This window comes from Corapipo altera, unplaced genomic scaffold (assembly GCF_003945725.1).
Source record: "Corapipo altera isolate COAL_440 unplaced genomic scaffold, ASM394572v1 239, whole genome shotgun sequence".
Classification (NCBI taxonomy): Eukaryota; Metazoa; Chordata; class Aves; order Passeriformes; family Pipridae; genus Corapipo; species Corapipo altera.
In genome coordinates this window covers 328,794-354,193 of record NW_020884938.1, presented here as the reverse complement: position 1 = coordinate 354,193, position 25,400 = coordinate 328,794, and the positions used below count along the sequence as shown (strand labels likewise).

At 44.7% G+C, this 25,400-nt stretch overlaps 1 long non-coding RNA gene across 1 annotated transcript; it reads left to right on the top strand.

Moving 5' to 3' along the window:
* The first annotated feature begins 10 nt into the window (after window positions 1–10).
* Window positions 11–3,427, top strand: LOC113955399. Its single transcript, XR_003530526.1, has 2 exons — window positions 11–689; window positions 1,354–3,427. It is a non-coding gene; the product is annotated as an uncharacterized LOC113955399 (long non-coding RNA).
* The last annotated feature ends 21,973 nt before the right edge of the window (window positions 3,428–25,400 follow it).

Genomic DNA, 25,400 nt, shown 5'->3' with positions numbered 1-25,400 from the left:
CAGCGCTCAGGAGGTGTGTGCTGGCTGGTGGTAGCCCGGGCAGCCCGCAGGCCGTGGCACATCTGCCCCTGGGCTGGGCACTGGGCTGGGTGTTCGTGGTGACCCTGCCTGCTGTGGCAGCAGAGGGTGAGCAGTGAGAGGGAAGCCGAGCAGAACACACTGGCCTGTCCCTGCAGGACGGGTGTCTCCATGGGTGCAGCCGGGGTGCCCACCATGGTCCTGTGCTGGGCAGGGGTGTGGGAGGGTCCCTGCACCCCACGGCTTCACTGCACAGCTCCTGGGGGCACACCGAGTTGGGACTGAAAGCCAGGAATTCCCTCTTCTTCCTCTTGTTGTGATACAGAAAAGATTTCACCAGTCCCGTCAAACAAGAAGATCCATTGGGGTAATTAAAAACTACTCATTTAATACAAACGTCTGGTGTTACTGTAAACCGGCTGTTTTGTCCACAAAAACCTGACCATGTTTTCAATTAAGCCTTATCCCCTTACTGATGTTTTCATATTTGTGCTGCATTTACATAAAGTTTCCTGACAAAATATGTCTTTCCTCTCGCATGTTTATGTGTTTCATGGTTCAGCACATCTGTGGAATTGTTTAGCTATCAACAAAACTAACGCAATACAAGAACTCTGATCCTGCTGGGGCTTTCTCACCACTTGGATATTATGTTGCAACTATTCCTTCAGGTAGGTTTCAGCTCCAGGCTGTTCCCTGCTCTGCCACCTCCCGGGGAGGAGCCCTCCCCTGCTGAAGATATTTGGGATGTGGGTGTATGACTGTGACCCGGCCAGTGAGGATGTGAGCATGGGCTCGACCTGCAGAGCCCTGCATTAGACACCTCCCTGTAGGGCTTCATCTTTGCAGGGATGCAGAATCCCCTTCCTAGAGCCTGCAGGGCACTGCAGGGGGATGGCTGGCTAATGGTCATGGACACAGGTGTCCATGTGGGACACGGGTGTCTCTTGTGCCTCTGAAACTCCCCCCAGTCTGACTGGAGAGTCACTTCTCTCTATCCCAGCAGCCACTTCTTCCATCACATTGTTTCACACTTTCTAGCACTGTGGGAACATTGTGTTCATACATGAGGGAGGAATTTAACTCTCTGAATGGACCTGGATGTCATCAGTTTAATGATACTGTTCAGATAAGGAAATAAATGCTACGTGATGGTGCTTACCCTTGCTTGTGACAAACCACCAGCTGTTGTACAACCTTCCCTTGAAAATTATCTATGGAGTAGCTTTCACCTTCAGAAATGCACACAGGAAAAGTGGTTTGGTAGGATTAGCATTAGCCTTAAAAAAAAGTGATATATTATGGAACCGATTCTTAGTTTTTAAATCTTCTCAGGTGGAGAAGACACACATTGATCAGGACAGAGTCACATGTGAACAAACCAGCTGAACTGGGAAAAAACTTGCAGTGGCTCAATACATAACAGTTGATGAAAAATATGGGAGCATCCTGGGCTCAGGGGACAGCTGGCCTGGAACAGCCCACATTTGCATTAGTAAATTCCTGGTCAAACAGGGTGTTTGCACTCAGAGCCTTAGTCTCATCTACAGGCATTAGCCATGGCTTCACTGCTGGTGGCCTTTCGGGACCTCTGAGGTGTGTTTTACTCACAAATCATTGTTTATTTTAAACTCTGTGCTGGTTGAAGCACAGCTTTGTGAGAAGATAAGAAGTTCTTGGCAGCAAGTGTGCTGAATTGCCTTTCTCTTTGAAAAGAGGTAGGCTGTTCACAGTGCTGTGTGGGAGGGGGATGAGAGGCAAAGGACCTAAGTTGGAACAAACCATGTTCATGCTGAATGTCAAACCCAGTTTTTGTAGCAAAGGGCAGTGGAAGAGGCTGGACTGAGGCTGAGCAGCCTCCATGCTCAGAGGCTTGGAACATCCAGCTGAGCAACGTGCTCTGACCACACAGTTGTCCCTGCACTGAGCAGGAGGGTGGACTGAGGTCCCTCCCAACCTGAATTGTTGTCTGTGGAGCAGGGAGTGATCCTCTGGGACTCACTGAGGCTCCCCTGACTGTGTGCTCGGGTCAGGGCAGTGTCACTGAGGGGACAGCTGTTCTGCAGCATCAGCCCTGCAGAATGCCCAGAAATGGAGAGGAAGTATGTGCAGATTTAAAATGTTAAAACCACAAGTATAATAAATTCTCATTTAATGTCAGTGAGTTAATGCTGAGAAGGTAAAACAGAACATCAGATGTTCTTATTTTCCCCAAAGCCCAGCTAACTTCACAGACAGAGATTATCATAGGAGCAGTTTTTGAATAGCCCATTTCAACAACAGGATTTGTGGCTGGATGTCATTGTGGTAACAGTACTGCAGCTGCTCTTTCAACAGTTTGGCTCACACCTATGCACTTCACCCAGCAGTTAATACACATGCTTTGAGTGGTGTGGTGATCAACACACACAATTTCCTGGGTGGGCTGCAAATCCCTAAGTATGTATTTTTTCAAGTTGTTGAAGTTTCTGAACATTTTTGCATAATTGTTGTTCTTACTCTCTTTGTCACCTTACGATGTCTCAACACAAATTATTTGTTAGAAAGCCAAGAGCCAGGTGGAGTTCCTGGGGAAAAGGAACAACTAAAAATACTTCTATTCTGTATTCATTTAGTGGCATTGTCTGATACTGTATTACACGAGATTACTGATCTAATGGAGCTTGACATTGTACAAGAACATGAAGCATGAGCCCAAACCTGCCCTAAGCTGTGACACCAGGCCCAGAAAGCACTGTGGAGCGATAATATGCCAGTTAGATGTGTCCCTTTGTGCTACTTGCAGGCAACGGAAGACAAGCCTTTCCATCCTCCCTTCCAGATTCACCCTCTGTAACAGTTATGAATGAGAGGCTGAAACTGTGAATTACTCAGCCTGTTCATCAAGAACAGCAGGGCCAAATTCTTCCCCCTACCTGGCACGAAGCTTTATTTATGAACTTGGTGGGAGCTTCTGGACTGCTCAGAGTATCCCAGTCCGCCTGGTGTCATCTGAAAACAGTTGTCACTCTTCCCATTCTGAGACAGTACTGATGAAAGGCAGCAGTGCTCCCCTGGAGGGGCTATGTAGCTATTAAGTAGTAGCCTAAATGTGAAAAATAAACAAGTAATAACAAGTTTTAACCACCAATAGCACAGGCTAAATATGAAAGATGAGGCAAAGGAAATGTTAGTGTCTGGCTTTTCAGTCCTTCCCATCAGGATGAAATTAAATATCTTTCTACTAAAAGAAGGCCTACCCAAAGACTGCTGAAATCAGTGGAAAGACATCCACTGCAGAGGGTTTCTAGAAAGGCCCACCATTCTGAAGACAATTGGCTCACACACAGCCATTCCTTCCTGATGGATATTTGCAGCTGGGGCTAATAATAGTATTTAATGTTCTTTCTAATAAATCTCTTGTCATATGTTTAGTATGTCCAGTGTTAACTTACATTTCAAGCACGAAATATGTTTATCTCTACTGGGAGTTATCAGATGTAAACACATCAAAATGCTGTGACTATTTGACCCCTGCAAACTAAGATAATTCTGTAGGATCCAAATCTCTGGGCAGAATTATTTCCTTTTTTAGTATCTTGATGGAAAGAAGTTTATACTGGCCCTTGAAAATGGTCTTTATCACGTTTTCTGATAGATACTATCATTCTGGTTCTCTGCTTTTGTTTTTTTTGTTTTTTTGGAGAACCTCTATATGTCATATTATCTGCAAAAATCGCTTGTAAGTGGAGGGGAGTTTTGAACATATGCCACATATTATAAAAAGCAAACTGTGCTTACAAGTAAATTTCTGAAGAAATTTTACATTTTCCAGGATCACTTCCTATATTCCTTTTGTCCTTCTGTTTCTGACACAAGCAAAATCCCACTGCTGACTGAGGGACAGGCCTGTACACTCTCTATATACGTAATAGAGAAGAGGAGCTGGATGTGTCTCTAGAATCTCCTTCTCCTAACTAGTCATGTCTTGCAAAACTACAGTCAGCTGTGAAACCAGAATTGATTTTCTGTTGAAAACTCACTGAAGTTTTGAACTGATGGAGGGGTTTAATCCTGGCCATCTCCCAAGCAGAAACACATTCTGAAAATTGAACTTAAAGTCTCTCTCTGAAAACTGCATTAGTATTAGCAAACAGTCTGCTGTCACTGTGGGGTACAGCACTTTAAACCAGCTATTTCAGCATGGAATTTTCCTCCCCTCCCTCAGATGTTGTGAACTGTTCGGGCTCAGTCCAGCAGAGCACTGGCAATGCTCGCAGTCCCCTTTGGCAGGCGAGCAGCAAATGACTCTGGGCTGGGATTCTGTCCCAGAACAATTATCCCCACTGGAAACCTTAGCTAAGTCGAGGAGCACCACATCTGTAATCTATACCTTTCTTCTGCAGGCCTCCTAAAATAAGGATAGATAAATATAGAAACCTGTTGAGGCCAGCACGTGGGGACAATGCTTTTATTTGAAGGGGGGAGGACAGGCAGATGGTCATGTCACTGGGTTTCACGTAAACCCCAGCCCTGCTCCCAACCTGCTGTGCAAACATAGGTGGCATTTGCACCTATACAGCTTTTCCAAGTTCCTCTGGGAGGGTTACCAGACTGGGGAAGGATGACACTAGTGCTGGGATGAGGAAAGGCAGGTCTGTGTCAGACAGCGTTGCCTCTTCTGGTGCATTACCACATCCCACTGTTGGGGAGCTCATAACACTAAGACTGGGAGTTTAGGCACTGGAGGTCAGTCTTCTGGAGACCAGAGTCCTTCTTCTGCCACCTTCCTTGTTTGTGATTGTGGGAAAGTTGTTGCTCCACCTGGTCTCTGTTTCTCTGTCCCCACGTCACCGGATAGTGAAGTGGTGCAGGGATGGTCACACAGCATGTTGCCAGAAGTCTCCATCTCAGTAGTCCCACAAAATATACTACATTGCTCTGCAGAAAATGATCTGCTTGGGCAGGTCTGGGCTGTCTGTGCTCCTCAGAATGATGCACGTGCTCGGGCAGTGCTGTTGGGTGCAGCCTGCTCACCGCTGGGGAAGGAGAGGCAGGAAAGCAGGAGGTGCCCCAGCCCCTCTTCAGGCCCCCATGCACTGACAGTACAGACCTCAGGGGAAGGTTCCTGCTTGTCTTTTCGTTCCTGCCCTCAGCTGCAGCATCAGCCCTCAGGCCCCTCAATCTCAACGCGACTGTCAGTATCAGGAGATAGCAGGAAACCCAGATGGCCACCTTGCTCTGAAGTGTGTACGGTCTGGGACTTTTTCATAGCCCAGACTGTGGCTTTTACAACAAGGAGAATCACTCTAAGGGACTCCCAAAGGACCCTGTGACTCTGAATTATGCACAAATTGTCCACTCCATCCAGACAAGTCATGGAATAAAATTGGCATTAATCTCTCAGAGTGAATACCCTTGTAATGTGAGGATCAGTAACACTTCCTGCGGGGTGGATGCAGAAGTAGTTCCTTGTGAGCCCTCTGAAACTGCAGAGGGAAGGCACTGCAAAGTAGAACACATTACCATCTGAAAAATCAGGAGCTGAACAGATAAAATACTGGAGACAACAGAACTTCCGTGTATGCTGTAGTGCACTGGAATCTAGACTGAGACTTGGCATTTGCAGAGATAATCACTGGAGCTGAGGCAGGGCTAAATGTTGAATTAATACACATGATAGGTCACCATCCTTTCGTCTTTCCTTCTTGGAGGAAGTAAATAAATCTGTCAGTTTAATCTAGCACATTAACCTTAATCCTACAATTTACTTACTAGGGGATTTGTATAATCTACCCGATAAATAAGGACAGTAATTATTCCTGCTACAGAGAGCTGTGAGAAATATTTGCAATGAAGCTTGAAGCTGGATTTAAAAACTGTTTTGGTTTTATTAGAAACACAAAACTCTGCCCAGGTTTCCTGGAAAATTCCACGGGGCCCAATGCAGGTGGAAGCTCATTTTTCTGTATGTGTGAGTGTTTGCTTAGCCAAAGTGTAGATCCAGGGTTGCACGTGGTCCTGAATATGGGACAGGAAGAACCTCTAGGAATATCCTTGCAGGAGCACACTGGAAGAACAGCCTTGTGCTTCACAGAGCTCCAGCCACTGCATGATCCCACCAAGAAGTCTCATTTATCTCCTATCTGCTAACAGGCCTTATTGCCTTCCCATACATCCCTGGATGCCCATCTGTTGTACCAAGTCTATTTCTTTAACTTTCCTGTTGGGAGATGAACTTAAAATGTGACCGGAATGATTGTAAACCCAATACAGACAATCAGCAGGACTAGAAGGGAAAGTCCCAGAGAACTTCAGTGACTCCCTTGCACAGAAAGCCCTGTTCCTCTCACACCATTCCTTCCCAGAAGATAAAAATGCTTTTCAGATTTTAACATGCTGCCATTTGAGGGCTTGGGACATCAAAAGCACCCTTTGCATTCCCCCAAACTTCTGTTTTCCTGGATTCTATGGGAAGGACAAAGTCTTCACTCTCTCCTAAACACTGGATATCACGAGCATCGACCGGCACTTGTGTTATTGCAAATACAACCAAGATTAGCAATGGCAAATAAAGCAGTTCTACCTCCTGGAGAAGTTTGTTTGCTGTTTCTCCTTGCCCAAGGTGTGTTGGTGGGTATGAGAGACACACAGAGCTCAGGGTTTACACTTGACCCTCGTTGTCACTCTTTGTTGGTCTGATTTCACTGATGAAGGTTCCTTAAAGGCACTCACACGGGAGCTTGGTCAGGAACTTGGGCTGAGGGGCCATTGGACAATCCCATTGTTGTCTGCTGTGGGTGCCCGTGCCTGGGGGGCTCCTGGCTGCCCACAGCCCAGCCCTGTGCTCAGAGGGCAGGGCACCCACACGGGCAGGGCTGGGCTGAGCTCAGGGTCACCGAGGCCATGCTCCAACAGTGTGACACCACCCCTGCAGCAGGACAGCTGTCCTGGGGGGTGAGGAACTGAGCTCCAGCAGCATCTGCCAGCTGCTCACAGCGAGCAGGTTGGCCTGACTGACAGCCACGATGGCACCACGTGCTCCATTCCTGTGGGGTGTGCAGGGTGGGGGCTTGGCTGGGTTTGAGGTGATTCCATATGGACCAGGCTCTCGAATGCTCCATTCCCATAGCTGTGTGTGAGGCTGACAGGGAGGGGTGTCAGCTTTGAGCTGGCCTTTACAGAGGCAGGAAACCCAGCCTAGCACAATCAGCTGGAACTAAACAGAAGAAATCTCAGCACAGAACAGAAAGGTTTAAAGTCCTACATTCATTCACAGCAAGGAGATTGTGCAGCTGTGTCCCAAAAGTGTGTGCAGCAGGGGAATCTTTTGAGGGACTGGCTGTGTCAGTGGGCTGTCATACAGCACCCTGTACCATAGGGTCCCTCGTAGGAAGGGTCTCCTAACCCTCCTCAGTTAATAATGATTTCACATGTGTAAGCAGTGTGGTAACTCCCATACACAGTCTTCTGCATCTAGAAATAGGGGCATCCACTCTTTTAATAACATCCCCTCAGGGTATATGCTCTTTTTGCTGTTGTTTAAAGACTTCAGTAGGTTCCCTGGCACCTTACAGACACTTCCTAATGGAAGCACACCATGGAGAAAGCCCCAAACCCAAACCCTGGTGTGATGTGTGAAGCACAGAGTGGGGATAGCTGTCCTTGGATGGGTGCCAAGCTGCCGTGACACTGAGCCAAGACACCCATTGCTCATCTCTCTTTTGAAGCAAAACCAACTGTATGAGTTACTGATCCATTTAGAACCCCTTTTAGGACTGTCATCAACAGTTATTTTCTCTTTGAGTGGGCTGAGCAGAGGGCTGGGACGTTGGTTTCCTGCAGGACCGAGGCACTCAAGGTCACTGCTTCCACCTGGGCTTGATTGCCAACTGGGAACACCTGCGTTAGCTGTGGCCAACCCCAGGGCTCCGAGCAGGCACACCTGGGGCCTCCTCCTCTGCCACCCCACCCTGCAGCCCTATTTAAGCTCAGCTTGGGGGCTCTTCTTTTTTTTCTGCGTTTCTTCGTGGCTGTGCTGGTCTCCTGCCCTGGCTCCTGCTGCTCTGGAATGGACCCTGAAGCTCTGCTGCAGGTACCTCTACTGCTTTTTTTTGGCTGGAGAAGTTGTTTCAGACAGTGCTGTTTGTAGGCTTGTTTCGTGCAGTGCCTGAGAGTGCTCTCTGGTAGGAGCCCAGGCCAGCTCAGTGTCCTGCCTGGGACTGTGGGTGGATGTGGGCACTGCCTCTGCCCCAGCCCTGCTCCCACCCCGAGGGTGAGAGTGTTGTTTGTCTGTGCTGGGCTCATCCTCAGCACTTGGCTTGTCCCCCTGGGGGCCTTGCTGTGGCTTGAGGCTTGGATTAACACCTGATTTTTTATGGGTTATCTTCCTCAGGGCAGCAGGTCCTGGTCTAGAAGTGTTCTGTGCTTGGTTTTTTTGGGGGGCAGGATGAAACATATAACACCCTCTTTTTTCTTGTGGGGAAGAGAGAAGAGTGTTTCTTGTTAATTGTGTCAATAGAAAATCAGAGTCTGTGGAGAGGCACAACAAAAAAAGGCATCATTCAGCATCTTCTCTGATTTATGGACTGTGTCTGAATGAACTGTTCAACAATAGTATTTGTTCCCATAATACCCTTTAAGTGCAGATGGCTGATTTATTTCCCTGATGCTCCCCCCAGGATGCAGAGCCGTGGCAGGGGGATTACTGCACTGGCTGGGTGGTTGAAGTCACTTGCACTTTGGCCTCTGGCTGCCACCTGAGGCATGTGGTAATCACCCAACAATGCCCCACCTGTCAGCTCCCATTGCTGAGCTCTGTGTCCTGCTTAAACGCTGCCTTGTCAAGAGTCACTTTGAATTATTAGTAGGAAGGCCACCCAGGGCACGCAGAGCCAGCAAGCAGGGAGGACAGAGCCCTGTTCTCACGGGGCACAGCCGTGCCATCGGTGTGTTGAGCAGTCTGTGGGCACTGGGTGTGGTGCTGTACCAGGCTAAAGCTGGTAGGGACTGCAGAACGTACCTCTGGCCTCAGCAGCAGCAGCTCAGGGGCTGCAGGGCAATGTGATGGAGAGATGGTTTCACAGGTGAAAGAATGACAAACTAATGGAATTCTGAAGTCAGATATGAAAAGTACCAAAAAACCTAACTTTTAGAAAAGCAGTTGGCTATTACTGCAATTCTCTGAAGCTCTTGACATAAAGGGAAATGCAAGGGACAGGTTTCATAATGTTCTGGGCCAGGGAGGTGCCAGGGCCCTGTAATTATTCCTTGCAGTGGCCAGTGATTGTGGTCAGCCTCTGGAGTCACTGCACCTGTGCAGGCAGCTTACAAAGCCAGGGGTAACTGAAGTTCCACTGTGCTCATGGATTTGGTGACAGAGCAGCGAGATAAAATCAGCTGTGAAATGTGAGTTTGGTGATATAAACCAGAGGTTTCACTGCAGAGGACAGTTGCTTTTTACTTTATTACTTTGTTACTACTGATGAAGAGAAAAATGAGCAAATCTGTTCAGCTGTTCTTCATTGTGGTGATTACAGACCTTTTTTAACCTGTTGCTTCTGATGGACTCTACCAAACTTCTGTGTTGTGATTTGGGGCAGAATTATGTGTTTAACACTTTGAAAAAGTGGGTCCTTAATACCCAGCTATGAAGTGTTTCAGTTGGTGGCGTCAGGGTTGTACTTAAGGAATTTGAGGACATAAGGTGCAATGGCAGTGGGAGGGGGGAGATATGTTGGCTTTGACATACACAGACCACTAAAAAACCAGTATGGAATTATTTCTTTTCGTGTTTTGAGTTGCAAGATACAAGAAAGATTGTGCACTAATGTAAAGAAGTATGTGTTCAAAAGTCCAAAAGGCTTTATTTGAATGATGTGACAGTGCATTTAGATGCTTTTAAGTCCTGTACTTGTATGCTTTGTTTGGTAAAGTGTTCATTTTGAAGGTGAGCTAGTGTATTTAGAAGGGGAACAAACAACATATATAATTTTTTTGCATTGTTCCCAGAAGGGAAAGGATTTTTCTTTCAGACTTTGATTCTCCCAACTTTCTTAGTATGACCCATGAAAAATTTAACCAACCTGGAATCTGGTAATGTAGTTTCAGTTCCCTTCACTGCCTGTCAATTTGATAACATCATAGTTAATTGTCAGGAGATAGTTGCTCTGGCCTAGAGAAGACCTTACCAATACATTTTTGTACTAAGGATAGACCTGTAGTGTACAACTCTGTCCTCGTGGCTTGTCTGTCCCTGAGATGCCAAATTGCCTCAGGCAACTACTGTTTCCTTAATCTGCATTAAACAAAGAGGCTTTTGAGGCACATTTGCAAGTCTGAGACCTCACTTACCTGACCAAGTAAACAATGTCATATGTGCACTTTGCCCCCCTGGCAAAGGAGGGGAATATCCTATTGCTGTGTTAGAACCTCTCCAGCTCCTTCCTGTGGGATGTGAGGCTGCACAACTTTCCCTCTTAGGAAGGTCTCCTGTGCTGCACAGGCAGAGCTGCTCTCTGGCCCCTCGCCCTGCACAACAACCACAGGTACCTTCTGATTCCCTGCCTTCCTGCTCTCTGAGGGCTGAATTTATTCCGTTGAAACTAAAACTTCCAGATTATCTTCTTAAATTGCACGCTTTAAAAAAGCCTTTTGAGAGTGCCTTTTGTTCTGGTTTTGCACAGGACACTGCAGAGTAAGATCCTAGTTCAAGATTTGGGATATTGTTGCCACTGTATTTCAGTATAAATGTCTAAGCCCCTCAGGAGAGGAAGGGGGTAAATGCAAGATACTCCTACTTTTAGTACTTGGAGACATGTGATGTGTTTAGATCAAATCCCACAGTCCAGAACCAGGGATTTCTATGGAGAGGCATGGCTAAAGTGCAGTGGAATAAAATGTGTAACAGTAGATCTTTCTGTGAAAAGGCAGTATTTCAGTTTGAGCTAAGGAAAATCCTTTCCATTGGGGTCACACTTCTGGGAGCATATACTCCACCTCTCCCCTGCACCTTTATTGTAGTGTCTAAATATTTCTTCATAAAACCTTTCTTACACAGTGTAGTGTGTTGCTTAGGTAAGGAAGTGGGCTTACCTGTGCAGTTCTGGTCTGTGAAGTCTTGCCACCTCTAGAAAACAAAATCCCTCCTAGGTTAGAGTCTGAACTGGTTAAAAAGGTGATGAGAAGTCATCCAGGCAACTGTGGTTCACAGTAAATGGAAATATTGCTTGCTGTCTTAATCACCTCAGGAAAAAAATTGACTCAGATAGGGCCACTGAATTTGTTCTGCAATAAACCCCACAGCCTCCTCTCTGAGAGTTACTTGAAGCAGCCTTTCATGTAGGGCTGTGTGCTCAGTGCCTGATTTTGTCTCATTGCCATTCCCCTCAGTTCACAGCTGGTATTGGCAATTCCGTGTGCACATCCACCCTGCAGCTTTGTTAAAGCTTGAATTTGCTCTGCAGTGCAATGTCTGACAGCTGCCTCTGGGGGGAAGCTGGGAAGCCCCTTCCTTTAGCAGTGGATCTCACCTGAAGATCCTCCCACAACTTCTCCAGGTCTCTGTGCTTGTGGCTCTGCCAGTTTGCCCTCCCTGACGTGGGGGACGTGTGGTTGCTGTAGGAAGGCAGCAACTTTCACACCTTTCAAGACATGTTTTAATACTCAGGTAGTGAATTTTGTTCATTAACTTCCATGGAGAAGTTAAATTCCTTCAGGACTCGGGAGGCCCAGGTCAGTGCAGTGCAATAACAGAACTGGGCTGCAGTCCTGCATGTGCAGCACATGTAAGGAGCCTCCAAGGGAATGGGAAGGTGTTTTTATGGACAAGATTCCAATTTTCATGGACTTGGAATCATGTATGTTCCAGATACACTCAGCAATTCTTACAGTGTTCCAAATCCTGGTTTGCTTTATTTTTTTTTTTTTAATGGCAATTGAAACTTAATGTGGTGTTAGTGGTTGCAGAGATTTAGATTTTTCCAGATTTTCATAAAATGAGTGTCCATTTTTCTAGTAAGAAACCTTCTGAGTCTCAACTGAATTTCAGCTCCAGGGAATACTAATATTTATGGTAGTCCTTCTCATAAAAATACTTTTTAAAAAAGGGTAAAAGAACATTTCTTCTATTCAAAAGAGTAATGATTGAACTCTAGAAATCAAAGTAGTTGGCACCAACAATTCATAATATTTTGGGATTATTCCCTGAATACATTTATATTCTAATAAATTTATTTAGGTTTTTTTCCATAAAGCCCATTACAGATCTGGAGCTGGTGGTGAAATAACACTTCATGTTGCACTATTCTCATGTAGCTACTAAAATTCTTGTTCATTTTAAGAGCTTAACACCTGCTCCACCTTCTGTGAGCTTCCAAGCTGGTTTGCCAGACACATGTGCTCGAGCAGAGGCAAGGGATACACTGAACTGACAGAGCTGGAAGTCCTCATGAAATCCCTCCTTTTCTGCTGTTCTCCCTGTATAAATTGCTTGTCAAACAACTCCAGGTTTGTGGCAGCTTTGCTTTGTTGGTGCAGCTGGATAGATCACCACATGAAAAACAGGAAGGGTCTTTTGGAGGGGGGGAAGGACCAAAGAAGGTTCAAAGATAATTTAGATTGGTACTTTTGAACTTAGATATGTAAAATTGGGTTCCCATGTTTTATTCAGATTTGGTGAATACCTGCTGAATTTATCAGGAGTTGTCATTATTTAGTATATTTGAAAAATATTCCTGTGCTTTGGTTTTGATATTTTGCTATAAGAGTCTGGCCCTATGTTCTTGGAGGCCCAGACCCATAAAGATGCACCTGTAGGGACACCCAAAGGCTTAACAGCCAGAAGGAGTGAATTGGAGCCTGGAATACAGTGGCAAACTGGATTAGGGACCTGTTGTGCAGAGGGGGTGGGCAGAGAACTTGGCAGTAGGAATGAAGTCACCTGTTTGACCTCCTGTGTCAGAGGGGGTGCCTTGATAAACATCATGAGCAGAGCATTGATGGAGTCCACTCAGTGCCCTGCCCAGAGCTGTGGGACACAACGTGGGAGTGGGATGCTGGGCAGCTGGAATCTGGGAGCTGGTGCCAGGCAGCAGTTGGGTGTTGCCTGGGGGTGGGGTTGATGTTTGCTGCCATGAGTTCACATCTTGCCTGACAACTGTCAACCAGCTGCACAAGGTGTTTTGACATTGATTTACTGAAGAAAAAGAATAATAAATGGAAATAGAGGAGTGTAAAGTAGAGGAACTTAACTGGCTAATACAGGACAAGCTAATGAGTCATACCAGTGATTTAAACAATATACCAGCACTTCTGGGAAAAGTACAGAAGGCCTTCAGTAGTGATTGGAAAAGCTGAATGTAGCAGGGAGAATGCTGAAACTGAAACCAGTACACTGCTGGAAGCTCAACAAAGCAATATTTATTACAAAGAGGTAGCCAACAGCACGAGAAACTGAGAGACAGGAAAGAGAAGGGAAACAATTTCTATTAAAGAAAGTCAAGGTTTGGGGGTTTTTTACGCAGACTTTGGTAGAGGGGTGATGCACAAAAAGGTGCTGTTAATTGTTTTGTTCTGATGGGTGTTCCTTGAAATGATGTGTAGGTGGCAACCGGGTAAAGCAGCTTAAGGGCTGGTGACATCATGACTTGTTTGGGATATTGCAAAGTGCCAGGGAACTGAGCTTAAAGATTGAGTTCTCCAGTTTGTTAATAATGGATAAATGATTCCATGTCTGTACAATGCCAGAGTCCTCTAAAGAAATCTTAAACCAGCAGAGGTAGTTGCTCCCACTTGTTCAGCTTTGTTCTCACTCTGCTCAGAGAAGAAAACTTCTCTGGTGCCGAGGGTGAGAATGGACACCCCAAGTGATGCCCATAAACTGCTTCACTGGAAGCATTTCTTACAAGGGGGTAACATGGCAGGGACCCTCCACTCCCACTGCTGTCCTGGCTGCCTCAGACAAGGCTGCTGAGGTTGTGCTGCCATGAAGTGGGGCACAAACACTTTGAGAGTGGCACAGAACTCACTGGTTACTGGAATAGTTATGAAAATTATTTGGTGGAATTATGGAGTCTCTTTTTTTTTTTCCTATTGCACGTGGGATATTTCTATGCTGACACTCATTTCAGAACAGGCCCATCTTAAAGATTCTTGGTAAAATGGACAGTTAAAAGCTTTTATTCATGCTCTGGGATTAATAATGGCTGTACTTCACCATGTGTGCTGTAATTCTTTTAATAGCTTCATTCCATTATCAACTATTTATTAAAAAGATTTCACCACAGATATGGGCTTTATGGAGATTACTGTGCACTATACTTAATTACCAGATGTTCAGTATGTTTACAGTATATCTGGTATTCAAGTAAACTTCTCCGTGTGAAAACCATCTAAAATGAACAGTTAAAATACCACTGTAAAGCTTTGTATTATAGTAACTTGAAATGGAAATTCCAGCTGGGCAGTGTTATGAAAGTAAAACTACAAAGAATTTCAGTCCTGCTCCAAAACAACATTATTAAACTCCAGTAAAAATGTTTTGCTGTCTGAATTTACCTTATGCATTCAGTCCATCAGATAAACCATCACCCATGTGTTTTTCACATTCCTTTAGTTAGTTTATTGCTGTCTTTCATCAAAACTACATAAACTCAACTTTATGCCTAAATTTGTAACCAAACTTCAGAGTTTAATGGTTGGAGAGTTGAAAATTAGGACATGCCAAAGCTCAGGACAAGTGTTTTACATTGTCTCAGTTCAGTCATGTAGCTTCCTTAAAATTATGTTTTGCAGGCAATTTTTTATAACTCATTAAGTCTGATCTTTTTAAATTCACCCCTTTTAGGAACATGTGACTAGCAAAGCTCTCCAAGCCTAAGGCCGGTCTTTGGTAAGCTCACCTTACCACCTAAAAAGCAGGAAGATATTTTGTTCTTTGTATCTCAAGAAGTTAGCTGATCTGGAATCTTTATTTCTTTTTCTAAATTTGAACCTAGTTTTATTCATGTTTTATATCACTCAGTACTGAACTGACACTGTTTTTCATTTAAATGATCCTTCTCCTTCCCTATTATTGATTTTGAGCATTTGTAGTCTTTTAGACTCCCTGTTGAGTCTTATTTAATCCTGGGCTAAGCAAGTCAAGCTGTTTTCCAGTCTACTTTCTATTCCTCTGGTAACATGTTTTTCATCTTTGTATGACCAGAACAGCACACAGATACTCTGCCCAAAGTCTCGTGAGTGCCCTTTTAATAAATTTCATAATTCTTTTTCAGGGAAACATTAATGAATTCCAATATATCTTTCCATAGATGTTTTGTATCAGCAGTTCATAGTCAACTTGTGGTCAATTAAAATAACCAGATGACTCTGTTCTCCTCACTTCTACTTTAGGGACCCCTAGTCTGAACCCCAGATTCTCACCCCTCCCCTCCTGGCTGATAGCACTCTGTATTTCACTGGTGCCTGTTCTCTGATGCCACGGGCACAGCTCAGTGTACTTTGGCTGCTCCTCTCCCAGATGTGCTGCTTGGGTCACACTTGTTAACATGAAATCAAACCTTTCTGCCATCACCTTTCTGTCCAACTTGCCCCATTTACCGAGGTGAATCTGGGTGATTTGGTGGCAGATAACATCTGTTCCCCATGTTCTGGGCTGACTGAAATACCTGCAGGACTGGTGTTTGCCTGTGGTTATCTGCTGCAGCGAGGGCTGGGGGGACCCAATTCTCAATACAACCCAGTTCTCTAACAGCAGTGCTGTGTGTGCCTGCCTGTGCTCAGCTCTGCTCCTGCCTCTGCTTGCTTCTGGCAGCAGCAGGTCTGTCCTGTGGCTTCAGTAACACCTTTCACAGGTCTCTTCCAGTCTGAACCTCTCCTGGCTTGCTCTTAAACTTCTTCCAAGCCCAACACATGGGAGCAGGGCTGTTTAAGCTCTCTTTACTTTCATTTCTGTGAACTTAGGCCTGGATCTGCTCTCAGAGGCACACGGGGAAGTTTTACTGTCGACTTTAAAGGGAACCAGGACCCAGACTTTATTAAAAAGGGTATCACCACAGATACAGCATCTAAAGGGATTATCACTTAGTAAATGCAATTACATATTTCTCAGCATGTTGCCATTATTTGCCAGTGAAGTGTAATAAGTTTGATCCTTGTGGTACCTTTCAATGCAACCACTACAAGTCTCACAATTGTCAAATCACCTGACATAAAAAGTGATGGAGAAATCAAGATACAGAGGCTCAGCTAAATTCTTAGCAGCTTGTTTCAAGGGTTTTAGCTTAAGGTCTTATATTTGCTTTGCAATGGATGTGGAAGGAGTGTAAACACAATTTGGAGGAACCATTTGCCTGTATCCCAGTAGGTAACTTTTGTTTGCATGTGATTTGAGCCAAAAGAGTTATTTCAGTAGAGCAGCAATAAAGATGATCAAAAGTACTAAGTGTTCCCTCCAATTCTGGCCACTAATGAGTGCTTGGGACTCACCTGCTACTTTTGTCTGCTCAATTAGCACAACCCAGGGTGCTCACTATGCTTTCTGATAATGAAAATAGTGTAACTCACACTCACAGAATTGTTCCTCTAAACTTTGAGACACAATTTAACCCCAATTTAAAACATGCTGCAAGAAAGCAAATACAGGTGGTGGTGTTGCCAGCATTTGTACTCATTCTGTTGTCAGCTACTATTCCAACAGAATACAAAGGTGATTTCTATTCCTGAGGAGTTAGGGAGCTATGATTTTTTTTTTTCCCTATTTTGGCAATTATGACACTGTCTAGAAAAAGTTAGTTACATTTTTTTAATTAACAAGTGAAAGCATTCTCATGCTTGCATGTTCTGAAGAGAGTTGAAAAATTCAATATGAGGCTCAAAAAACCCCCAGAAAAGATATAAAATGGTTCTAAAATGACTTTTTTGTTTGTTTTCTGGAAAACCTCATTATTTCAAGTTACTCTGAGGATGGCTTAATGTCTAGGATGGCCAAGAGGGTGTTGTTTTCTGAAAGGCTGCAGATGAGCTGCTTGCTGCTGAGAAATGAGGTAGTGGGCTGCTCCTGACAGTGGCCCAGGCAAGGTGGTGTGGACATGGAATTATCAGGCCACTGGAAGGAGCAGGAAGCTGAAGCAGTATGTTGAAGCTAAGCCAGGATGCTATCAGAAATTTGGAAGTGCTGCTGGAGGGCAGGGATGGATATGTGCTGGAGGATGTGAGGAGGAAGAAGCAGCCCAGAGAACACAATGAGGCACAAAAGCAAATGAGAAGGGGACCTGTGCCAGGGGAGGAATGAGGGAAGGGGAAAGGAGCATGAAGGAGGTGAACTGGGCAGCTGCTCATCGAGAGGAGCCAGGGATGGGGTGGCAAACCCAGCACTGCCCCACTCTGCCCTGCAGGGCTGAAGTGCAGGGGAGTTCTGGTCACCCAAATCCTGTCAGGAGCTGTGGCAGTGGAGTGCCACAGCAACAATCCTCTTGGAGTTGGTCCTGCACAGCTCCTCTGTGCAGCACCCTCCCGAGCCCACACTGAGCTCAGTGTGGTACCTGTTTTGCCCAGGGTGGGCGAATTTAAGCTTTTCTAGGCTAGAATGGCTGTAATCTTTTCATTTTCATTCCTGCCTTCTGGGATGCAGCGTCCTCCTTGTCTCACTAAGGAGCAGTGGGAGATGTGTCCATCTCTGCAGGAGCTGGGGATGGCTGGTGACTTGTGCACAGCCAGGCTGCCCGTGGCACAAACGGCAGCAGAACAGGCCCTGCAGTGGTTTAGGCCCCACGAGGGAAGGGAGAGCCCTGACAGCTTTCTCCAAGGCTAATTCAGCCTTTGGTTTCCCAGGCTTACAAGGGGGTACTGGAGTTGTATGGCTGCATGGAATATCAGTTCTCTTACATCAGCTGTTCCTTGTGGCCAGTTTTTTCCTACCTTTTCCTCTTCTCTTGTCTCCAGTGTGCTCTGGTTGTCACTCAAGATCTGAGACTTCAGCTGTGGTAACATAGCCTCTAGCAGGAACCATGAAGGTTTTGATTTAGGTTTGTCAACATGTCTTTAACTAAACTGGATGTACTAAAAGTGTTCATCTTACCATGTCATAATTCCTGTCATACTTCTGTCCTGCAGTGTCTTGGAACAAGGTTGCCCACTTCCACACTGCTCTGGCGTGGCATCAGGGCAAAACAACTGAGACATTTGCCTCTTTTTTTTTTCCCTTTCCACCACTCCTCAGTGCAAAGGAGCAATGAGAGCAGAAAGCAGTCAGAAACTGCTATAGATGAACAGGCAGGATACCAGCCTTTTCCCAGCCTTTTTCCATTGGCTTTTCACAAAGGAAGTGTTATTTTTCCATTGCTATTTCACTCCTTCAGAAACAATAAGCAAGCACGAATAGGGGCCACTGGATATTATTGGCTGATGGTTTAGTGGGGTTTTTCTCTGGAACTTTTATCATCTCCCTGTGCTTCAAAGCCCCAGCTCTCCAGGATATCATCTTTAGGAGTCCTGTATTCAGAGCCCACCTCTGCTTGCCCATCAGTCAGGGGGCTGGAGGAGCTCCTGCCCTGTGCTCAGGGTGACAGTGCTCAGGCACAGAGCTGCCTTTCTGGTTTGTTCTGAGTTTCCCTGGAAGTGTCTACAGCTGAAGCCCTGCCTTACATTTGCAAAAACACTGAAGAAGTCGTGTCTTGCTCTTATTTGCTGCCATCTGTTTATGTTTCCTGTCAAACACCTTATGGAGTAACTTAAAAAAAAGCCTTGAGCATTTGAGAGTACAAATGATAGGCATGAAACCCTGATCTCACTGGAATCAATGCAAAACCTCCTGCAGTTAGGCTCTTGCATCAAAAATGGGGTAACAATTAGGAAAAACTGTGTCCTCTTTACCACCTTCAGCTGTTCTTAACATCACTTCTCAAACTGCTGTCTAATGCAATTGAGGCTGATGCTTCCCACAATTAAACTGTGTTACTGAATTGTATTGGACTTTACAAAGCCTTCAGGACCCAGTTTGTGTCTTGGATTTCGAGACTTAAAAAAACTATGTATTTTTTCCCTGTAACCTGGAAAGAATAAAGCTTCCAGTTATCTTAATAGGCTTGCATATTGAGTAACTCAGTTATTTACATGACTTTTCTCCAAAAGGAAATTGTGTGAGCTCTGGAGCTACTTTTCCACCCTCTGTTTACAATAAATCTTCCAATTATTCAGTAACTTAGAGGGTGTCATTCCCATAGGGATATAAAGCGCTCATAGTCTAAGGAAGTGTAACAAAGTAAATCTGAATAATCCAGTGACAGTGTGTCTCCTGAAATATTTTCCTTTTTGCTTTATAAGGCAAGATGAAAGAAATTTATGCTGGTAGGTGCCCCATAAACAGAATTGCTCAAGAACGTAGTTTAAATGCCTCAAATCAACACACACATTCAACATATCAGTCAAGTGTCAAAACAGCTTAATTGCTTTTTTCACAGCTTTGATCATACTTGTGTTCTATCGGACTGTTCGCATTTTCTGTTATAATCAGTTGTTATCTTGCCATACAGTTCTAACAAGTACTGTCTTCATCAAGATTTTTGTCGTTCAGCTTCCCTATTTCATTTTTAATCTGCTAAATGAGCATTTCCTTTCTTTAGAAAAACAAATAAATCAAAAGGGTCAATTTGCTTTTGTGTCCCCAAACAAAGCTCTCTTTGTTTTATTTCTGCCCCATCATTTATTATCCACAGCATGTTTGATATTTGTGATAACGAATTTTACACGGAATAAATTACAAGCGCATCCTGATGAATAAAGCCCCTGTTATTGTGCAGTTAATAATGCTGGTTGCAAACTTTGTTAATGTCTTACAAATATTTTCAGTAATAACACGTCAGGCTTTATTTATATTTCCTAGGAGAAAGCTGTCTTTAAGGACTCAGCCGTTTATAAAGGGGCATGACTGGTGTCATCCAAAGAGGTTTTTAAACTTAAATCCTCCTGCTCTGAATTAAAAGGTATGACACGATGCTTTATCCAGCCTGCCTCCTGTTTACAATATTTACATGAAACATGGCACATTGTTTAAAGCAAACACTGTAATTATGTGTGCTTCATCAGGTCAGAGCACAATAATGCCTGTGCAGTGGTCAGGACTCAATTTGCTCTCTAGATGCATTACAACCTATTTGGCATGATTTTTTCCCAGTGTATATATTAATGGCCAATAATGGCCCCGATCCAGGAAAGCTTTTAAGCATGCACCTAACCTTAAGTAGGTGATGGGATCCCTGAAACTTGCTGTTCTTTGCCGCTTTGTGCTTTAAACAAACAAACACTTGGCTGTTTGCTGCCCCAAACCTTCCCTTTCCTCCTCGTTTGTAAGGATCAGTTCCAGCAGTGCTGCTCTCCTGTCCTGCTGAGCTGCCTTTGAGCAGATCAGGGGAGGTTTGAGCCTCTCACAAGGACCAGGGGATGTGCATGTGAGGCTCCTTCTCCCCACAGGCTGAAAATAGCTTTTCCTTGAGCAGGCAGAGCCCAGCACACAGCCACCACCCCATCTCCCATGCTCATCTGCCCTCTGCCCCTGACCCCGGAGCTCTCCCTGGCTCCTGTCTGTCCCGGGCATAGCTCCTCGCATTCCTGCTGCTCTCATGGACTGAGCAACTCCCCCTGCTCATCTTCTCAGCCTGGCCTTCCCACAGAGCCTGGACCCAGCCATTGCCACGCTCCTGCCTGAGCTATCCCACCACATCTGTGATCCCAGTGAGGCTGCAGCCCTGCAGTGGCATTCAGATCTCCAATTCCTGCCATTCATCCCCAGTGCCACAAGTTTCAGTGCACAGGCAGCAGCCATAGATTACCAGCAGATACACAAATTCAGGTAAATACATGCAGTTCTACATATAAAAAGATCTATGGGTTGATTTATGAGGCGAAGTTGTCTACTTGCTATCTGAATTTGGCACTTGATACAGTCAAGAGCCCAAACTAGAAATTTAAATTAGAGTAAACTAGATCAGTGAGTAAACTGAATTCAAGATGCAATCCCTCAGTGAAGGCACTGCCACAATTGCTTACACTGCTGCTTGTATTCTAGTTGGGCAAAAATTGTCAGTTAACCAAAGAGTCCCCAGCAAGTCTTGACATCATGTTCTTTTCATAGGAATATTCTCTAATTTCTGTCTGATGTGTACCATATATTCAGTTCTGTAACTCTTTTTCAAGCCTGAGGTTATGTTCTCAGGGTGCTGGACTCAATGATCCTTATGGATCTCCTCCAGTCTGAGGTTCTGACACATCCCTCTGTGCTCTGTGTGTACTGTACATTGTCTGCTTTCCTGTTCAATGCTTTACAATTTTTAAAAACTTGTTGTGGGCCTGATAATTTTCACCTTGCTTGTTTTTCTTCCGAGTGGACAATGGAGGTGTGATACCAGTGACCCTCTCACTGCAGCAGAGGCAATATTTGCACCCTGAGATGGTCAAGATCTGCTGCCTCCCCCTGCTATAGCTGACAAGGATCAGCCATTGGGTGCTCACTGGACCCTTCCCACTCATTTTCTGAGTTTGTTCTCCATTTCCTCAAAGTTCAGAGGTCACAGCATTTTGGGGGGAAACTTTTACTTGTAACTGTGTCTGCACGGTTCTGTGTGATTCAAGTGCCCAGGGGACAAAGGAGAGCACGAGCCCATTCTGTGCTGTGACTTGGCTACAGCGTGAGCCAAACGCTGATCAGTGTGGGGGAATTACAGGAGGGGACAAAAGAGGACAAGCCAGGCCAGAGGAGTTCAGACACAAAGTGCTCTTCTCCTCGGTGGATCTCTGCACCATCAGGCAGTTTTACCCTGCTGGAGCAGCCAGGGCAGGGCTGCAGAGGTCAGAGGCCAGCCAGGTCTGGGAGGTCAGTGTGAGCCCAGGCTTGGTTCAGCTGAGTTGGAGAATAAAGCCACCTTCCATGGCTCCACCCGGGGGCCCACGGGAAGTACAGCTTCACAAATGGCACCTGAACATGATCCAGTCCTACAGCTGGGTGTTTATAGCAGTGCTGGAGACAGTCCTTGGGTTGTAGTGAAACTAAGGGCCCATTTCAGCACCCAGATGAGGCACACAAACGTGTGTAAGGCCTCACCCTCAGAAACCTTCCACGTGACAAGAGAGCAGCCCATCGTGCACTGTGGTTTGGGGGTTTTTTTCTCTGAAATCCCAGCAGAAAGGGAAGTTAACTTTATGGAATATTTATCTATTACATTTCCTTGATTTCATATTGGCAGGATGCCTCAATCACTCCCCAAATATTATAAACGTAGAGCCTGGATTCCTTCCACTCCTGGGTCTATAGGAAATAGGAAGGGCATTCTCTCTAAGATCCTCTTTATTAGGATCTTAGAGAGAATGCCCTTCCTATCTGGAAACTGTGTATCAGCCTAAGGTACTTGAAGTCTGAATTGATGCAAATACAAATTCTGTGTTCCTCAGGGTAATGGCTGATTTTGTTGGGTTTTTCTGATTATTTTTTTTAATTCCCTCTGAAAACACCTACAGCACTATATAATTTGAGAAGTTAGAGCAGTGGCAGAGGGAAGAACAGCTAGAGAGCGTTTACTTGAAAGTTGCAAGAGGTATTAGGCATTTCACAAACTGGACCTACACTTGACTTTTGCCTCTTTTGCTTGACTGTCTGAAATGAACAGTCCAGCTAAAACAAACAGGGAGGTTTTGTCTGCCTGATTTGGTTCCCTTAGGATTGAAGTGTATATGTGATGTGCTCAGCAGGACGATGTAAATGACAGTATAAGAGTGACTGAGGCAAGCTTTAGGAACTAAAATAATCTCTTTTATTGAATCTCAATTAATATAATCAGAGAAAAACCGAACAGATACACTTTTAGATATAGAGGTGCTTTTCCAGATCTGAGGACCTCCAAGCCCATAAACCTTGAGTACATAAAAGCATAGAATCTGTTAGGTTGGAAAAGATGGCTCACTGTCGGCTGTAAGTCATCCTGCAAGGTTACACAAGCTCTCTACACGTGAGGACATGCCCTGATTTTGGGGAAAAAAATCCCTTTGTCTTCGGCTCAGGCAGCCACGTGGAGGCAGCAGTGGAAATTGTGTCAGTCAGATGTAAACTGCAGGCCACAAAAGCAGGTGCCTCGGGCACGGAGCCTTTAGGTGCAGCCTTCTGGTGCTGGCAGCTCCTGGGAAGCAGAGGCAGTGCCAACGGAATCAGGCAGTGCACGAGACGATGATGTCAGTGGAACTAATCTAGTTCAGTCTATTTAATTATTGTGTTTAGCAGTCGGGTAGCAAAGTATCAAAAACACAGATAAAGGCAGACCAACAACCATTTAAATTTTACCCGCTTTGGAGTATTTTCTTTAAACAAGTACCACTTTATTTTTAGGTTCAGCAATTACAGTTGATATGTAGACCATATAAAACATCAGTATGCAGATGCAAGAAGTCAGAGCCCAGAGTAAATCTGGGTTCACAAAAGCCTTTGTTCCAAGTAGTGAACAGAAAAGCTGTTAAAAACAAAAAGGGCAAAAATCAACTATTTCTTGAGGACATCTACAATACCTAAGGGAAAGAGCTAAACATAGACTTGCAGCTTGAATTTTGCTTTTCTTATCTCTTGGCTGTTGCAGCCCTATGATTTATATTAGTGTATGATTGGCCTTTTAAAAATTCAAGCATAGTTAAAATGACTAAAAGTGATTTATAGTATCAGTCCAGAAGATTGTTGGTTGTTTTTTGTTTATCCACCTGTTTTCTGACTCCTTGAATAATTTCTCTTTCTTTTATTAAAAATAAAAAAAAGCCAGCCTGCTGTTACTGAAACAAATAGGTACTGTAGGGCACTTGAGTCGCAGGCTTTGTTTTGCTGCCTGCATTAGGTGGGTTTAGGGGCCAGATGCACTGAACTTTGCAACAGACAGTGCTGGGACCATCTGTGCAGAGTTGGGGGGTGTCAAAGAAAGGCTGTTTGTGTAAGTCGTGGGAAACGTAGTGGCCTGCCTGCCAGTGTGCTACATGAATTGAACTAATTGAAGATTATACTCTAGAGCTTGCCGTAGCTCAGTGAGAGGATAATCCTTCATCAGCTGCAGTCGCAGCCAGTAATTGGTGCTTATTACAGGGAGGAGTTCCCCCGCAGTGCTGCAGAAACTGAGAGGCTTTAGTGTTTAATTACTGTCTTTCAATAGAGATGGGAGGAAGGGGAGGGGGGAAGGCCGGGGTAAGAAAGTCCGGGAATAAGGGGAGGGGCAGCAAGTGTAATGCAATTTCTGATAGTCTAGGCTAGACATTTAACAAGTGAGAGCGCCTTTTGTGTGCGAACACAACGTTCTGGCATGGATAATGAACCTCTGTTGTTTGTAATTAACCCCCGCGTCACCACAGCGTCTTTGTCTGAGATATTGTCTTAAACGGATTGTTTTCCACACCTCCAGCGCAGCTGAAAAGACTTTAAAGGTCTGACTTGCCACATTCACGACAACCTCACTTTTGAAAAGGTGTTTTGGTGTGGTGGGGTTTATTTTTTCAGTTTATTGCAGCCCTGGCTGAAGGTGACTCTCCCATTTGTCTCTGGCTCCATATTCACATTGGAGACTGATGAAGAAGAACATGAGGCCATTCACGTACATCTACATAGAGGCAGCTGAACGATCCTGGACTTGTGCAAGTGAAAATGTTAATTTAGCTAAAAAGAGATGCCACTAGGGTTTTGTTATTGGGTTTTGGACTTTCCTGATATAAAATTCTTGCTTAGGTCAAAATCAATGTGATGTGATAGACCTGAAGTCCTCATAGGTGCAATTTCTTCCTTTCCAGACAGTTTCCCTTTACCCCAACTCCTTCAATATTGGTGTTAAAGGAATGAGTGCTACTTGGGGAGCAAAGATGAGTCACTCTGCATAATGAATGAGAGTCTCGCTGCCTGGTGCTGTGCTTCTAGAAAGTCGTTTTGCTCGGTAGCATAAACAGGACTGACCACCATCAGTCCTGAAATGCTCTAGCTCCAGGAATGAGATTGCTGCAGCCTGAGTTTCGGAAGCAGAGTCTCCGAGCACTGTTCCAGGAATTGCCTCACTCATGCTCTCCACAGCATGCAGAATGGGGTAGAGAAGAAGACATCGGTCATTCTCAAATATGTCATAAGTAGGTTAAGAATTAAATACAACTATTAAGTAAAGACAATATCCTAGGTAAAATATATACATCTTTCCAGAGATTACTTCTGACAATGTGTATTTAAATATATTTAAGTTTTAAACTTGCATTTTTTTTATTGTGTATTTCCTTTTACACACAGTCAAGTACTTGACTGAGTGTTAAGACCTAGGGGCTTCGTTAGAATGTAAGTGTGTATTCAAATTCATTAGATTTCTAGATTATTCATTATTTTCCTTGTGGCATCAGATAACTAGCAAATA